This window comes from Dermacentor andersoni, chromosome 2 (assembly GCF_023375885.2).
Source record: "Dermacentor andersoni chromosome 2, qqDerAnde1_hic_scaffold, whole genome shotgun sequence".
NCBI classification, from domain to species: Eukaryota; Metazoa; Arthropoda; class Arachnida; order Ixodida; family Ixodidae; genus Dermacentor; species Dermacentor andersoni.
The window spans coordinates 9,608,707-9,613,467 of NC_092815.1; the positions used below are offsets into that span (position 1 = coordinate 9,608,707).

At 47.7% G+C, this 4,761-nt stretch overlaps 1 long non-coding RNA gene across 1 annotated transcript; it reads left to right on the top strand.

Moving 5' to 3' along the window:
- The first annotated feature begins 261 nt into the window (after positions 1 to 261).
- LOC126543019 (uncharacterized) lies at positions 262 to 3,931 on the top strand. The gene is made up of 2 exons (XR_007601907.3): positions 262 to 794; positions 3,841 to 3,931. It is a non-coding gene; the product is annotated as an uncharacterized lncRNA (long non-coding RNA).
- Positions 3,932 to 4,761: the final 830 nt, after the last annotated feature.

Below are 4,761 nucleotides of genomic sequence, written 5' to 3' on the forward strand. Positions count from 1 at the left end.
TCCACCTCCTGCAGAGGCAATTCTTCTGCCCGGGTAGATATGTTGTTGGTTTGTGTTTTACCACGAAACTGTTTTATAGCGGGGTACACCATCAACTTCCTGTAACGGATGTGACGTCAGCCCGAACGTGTAAATTATACTGTATCTTGACGGTGATGGCACCGCCATCTAGGAGCGGTGAAGCAAAGCACTGTATCATGACACTAAGGAGCGCCGACAGTGATCCTTGGTAGTCTTCGGTATTCTTGGCGCAGTGGAGGATCCAACGCGGTGTGGCCTGGTGCAGGCCTTATGCTGAGGTGACGACGCAGTTCCCGCACATGGCTTGTCTTTTGCGTCCGATTAGCCTGTGACGCCTCGTCGCCCACGGACAGCAGCTTCATCATGCATCAGTAGTGCTTATAGGCCGCCTACTACTTCGCTTGCGATGGCACCAACTAAGAAAACTGCTGCGCTGAGGAGCGCAGAAAGGCAACGACGTCGACGGGCGAAGCCCGCTTTGGTCCGGCGAGAGACACGCCAGCGCGAAGGAGAACGCTTTCGCGTGTTCGCGGCACATGCTGTGAACTCTGCCACTTGCATTGCGGAAGCTGATCGCGCCGCGGAGGAGGAGGAGGAATAAACATTTATTGATGAGACAAAAAAAAAAAAGTGGCGGAAGGGAGCGGTGCAGGGTGGGTCCCTATTCCAAGACTCCAGTGGCCATCGCGACCCGCCCAGCTTGGTCCAAGAGGCCCTTCTGGGCCTCGAGGTCAGCAAGAGCGAGGATGGCCTCCCAGGGCTCCCTTAGCAAGGTGAGTACCAAAGGTGAATTAATGGCATGAGGTCTTTTGGCGCACTCCCATGTTACGTGAGGCAATGAAGGCCATGACCCGCACCACGGGCAAGAGTTAGTGTACAAGGTTGGGTTTATTTTATGGTATCTACCCAAATGTGGGTAGGTATCCGTCTGTATTCTTCTATATTTCTGCGCCTCCTCTACATTGAGTAGTTTGTGTGGTGGGGGCGTACTGTCGCCGGGTTCTTCGCTGGTGCTCCAGTATATCGCGGACCAGTAGGCATTCGTCTTTTTCATCGTTGTGCGTATCTCCAGCTCGGTTAGTAAAGCCTCGAGCTAGAGTGTGTGCCTGTTCGTTTCCCGAGATACCCTCGTGGCCAGGACACCATAAAATTGCATGATCTTCTTTCAATGTGTCGCCTATGATCTTAAGGGCGACTTGTGGCATGTTGCCTTGTAGATACATTCTGCATGCCACTTGTGAGTCGGACATTATTAAAGCTGAGCTGTTTTGCTTTTCCTTGTATGCGATAGCGAGAGCAATCGCCGCTGCTTCCGCTGTTGCAGTGCACCTAGTGCGTATCGAGGCTGATGTGTGAAGCGTTCCGTGGCGCGTGGGTTGAACTGCCACTATTACATGTCCTTTGCTAAATCTAGCTGCATCAGTATACATTACGTCTTGATTACTGCCGAAAGTTTTCTGAAGATGTTTAGCTCTCGCTTGTCTTCTCGCTGTGTGATAAGTTTTGTTCATGTTGCGTGGGATTGGAGAGACCACTATGCGCTCGCGTATTCGATCCGGCATTGGGGTTGTTTGTTCCTTGGAGTACTGCGGTCGCAATGGGTAGCCTAAACGCGACAGAACGTTTCTACCTGTGCTTGTGAGGCATAGTCGTTCTCTTTGTGTCATAAGAACGGCTGCTCTTAACTCTTCAAATGTGTTGTATATGCCTAGACCTTGCACCCTCTCGTTTGCCGCATTCTTAGGAACTCCAAGGGCTGACTTATACGCGCCACGTATTAGTAGGTCGATTTCTTTGATTTCCGATGGGGTTAGCTCTTGATATGGTAGTCCGTATGTTATTTCGCTAAGAATAAAAGCCTGGACTAGTGTTATGGTTTCGTTTTCGTGGAGCCCTTTACCTTTCTTTGTAATTCTGCTTATTAGTCTAGCGATGCTCCTCGTGCTTGACTTTAGAGTCGCAATGGTGTGAGTGGCTCTTTTGTTGCTTTGTAACCATAGTCCAAGTATTCTGATCATATTTCTTTCTGGTAACGTCCAGTCACCCATAGTTAGGTGGATGCTCGGTTTGTTTCTGTAGTTACGCCCGTGGATCCGGATAAACTCAGATTTTTCCGGAGCGCATTGCATACCGTTTTGTTCTGCGAAGTCCTTCACCGAGTCGATAGCCTCCTGGATAGTTTGTTCTTTTTGCCCTAACGAGCCTTTGCAGGCCCATAACGTGATGTCGTCTGCGTAAAACGCGAAGTTGAGGTCGTTAATTTTCTCTAGTTGTCGTGCCAAGCGGTTCATTGCGACATTAAATAGAAGTGGTGAAAGGATGGCACCCTGTGGTGTGCCTCTGTTAGGCATTGGGAGAGTTTGGAAGATCGAATATTTTCCATACCTATTGTGGCTTTACGTTCAGTAAGGAAAGAGCGGATGTAATTGTGGATCTTAATTCCACAGCCCATTCTTTCGAGCTCTTCAAGTATGAGGGTATGGGAGATCGTATCAAAAGCGCTTTTTAAGTCAAGCGCTGCTATGATGTTCTCTCCCCCTGTAGGGACATTTTGCAGCACGTCATCTCGTATCCTTACGAATATGTCTTGTGTAGAAAGATGTTGTCTGAAGCCGTACATGTTGTGCGAGAGAAGTTGGTGCCCTTCGATATAGCTAGTAAGCCTGATATGAAGGACCTTTTCGAAAAGTTTGCCTAAGCAGGAGGTTAGAGATACTGGCCTGAGATTCTGCAATGTTCTTGCTTTCCCCGGTTTAGGTATTAAGATGATGGTCGCTTCTTTCCATTGATTAGGAAGCTCTCCCGTTTCCCAGATTTTCTCATTGAAGTACAGGGTTAGGCGTTCCAGTTGCTGATCACTCATATTTCTTAACATAGCATTCGTGATGCCGTCCTCGCCTGGGGCTGAGTTACGTTTTAATGCTAGAGCGGCGGCATATACTTCTTGTTTTGTTATGGGTGCATCAAGCTTGGGATTGTCCATGCCTTTGTACTCTCTCTTATCGATGTTATCTCCTCCTGTCCCGATGTATCTGTCTGCCAGGGTTTGGATCAAGGATGCGTCATCCCCCTTAAATTCTCCTACCAATGTGCGTAATGCTCTAGTAGTGACTGTTTTTGTATTGTATGGATCAAGCATGCTCCGTAATATTGCCCATGTTTTGGTTGTTGAGAGCGTTCCTCGTAACGAGTCACAAAATTGTATCCAGTTGTTCGCTTGTAGTTGCCTAGCATACTCATTTGCTTGTTCTGTCAGTTGTTCTATTCTAGCTCTGAGCTTTCTGTTTAAGCGCTGTCTCTTCCATCGTTTAGTAAGACTTCGCCTGCCTTCCCACATATGGGCGAGGTGGGGATCCACTACCGGTGTTTTTTCGCTTAGCGCGACGTGCTTTGTGTTAGCTTGGTATGCCTGCATCATTTCGTCTACCCATTCTTCTATTGAATCTATTGGATGCTGAGGGATCGGGTAATGTCTATATGCAGTCCAGTCTGTTAAGTTTCGCGTTTCTGAAAGGCTTTCTTAATTTGGGAGTCGTAGTGGAGTAACTTATAATATAATGGTCACTACCCAGATTTTCATCCAGGTTCCTCCACTGTCCCTCTTTTACGTTAAATGTAAAGGTGAGGTCTGGGTACGTGTCTCCGCAGACGCTATTTCCAAGTCTTGTGGGGGCGAGGGGTAAGGTCTCTAGTTGCATGTTATATTTCTCTACTGCTTCTACTAGGTTTCTGCCCTTTTTTGTATTTGTCCTATAACCCCAATTGGTGTGGGGAGCATTAAAATCCCCGACTAAAATAAACCTGTCTTTTTTTTTTCAGATGTCCAAGCGCCCATTCAAGCATCTCGGGAAACGCAGTCTGCCGTTCTTTCGGTGGGCTGTACACGTTGCCAATAAACGTTTTGGTTTTACTCCTTTTCGTAGTGTGTAATTCGATCAATTGGTGCTCCGTTGAGCATTGGGGATAATAGTGTTCACTGGCCGCGATATTCTTGTGCACCAGCGTCGCCACTCTAGGATACATGGGATTTTGAAAGGTGTAGTAGTCTCTAAGCTTAACTACTCCCTTTCCAACTTCCTGAAGACAGATGGCGTCCGGTTGAATAATGGCGGCGTCTAAATAAGCTTGTAGCGCTGCCGCTCTTTTCTGAAAAGAGCGGCAGTTCCATTGGCATATCTCAGCGGTGTCCGTGGTTCGGGTTGTTTTACTGGCCATGGTTAGCTACGATTTCGGTATCCGTCGAATCGGAAACAGCCCCGTTTTTTACCTTTCTCGCTGTCGGTGTTCCGGGGTTACTGCTGGCTCTTTTGCGTGATGTTTGGTGCAGTTTAGACATTTGTTCGTCTACATAAACTTTATGGTTCTGCACCTCAGCAAATAACTGCTGTTGAAAGGTTTGCAGAGCCTGAATTTGTTCTACTACCTGATTCATCATTCTTTCAATGTTGCTAATTGTTGTCTGTTGGGCGGCCGGTTTATCTCCTTGTGCTGGTTTAGCTTGCCCAATTTTGGTATTCTGAAACTGTGCCTTCAGCGTTGCCATCTCGATTTTAAGTTCTTCTACTGTTTTTTTAAGCTGACGATTTTCAGAAAGGATTCTTTGGTACTCAGGGTTGGCGGTTATTGGAGCGCCTTTTTGTGCCATCCCCGCCCAGCTCACCTTATGTTGGGTCGAGTCTCCCATTGCCACTGAAGTCCTGGATGGGGTAGGGGATCTGGAGGACATTCGGTGGTGTCTGG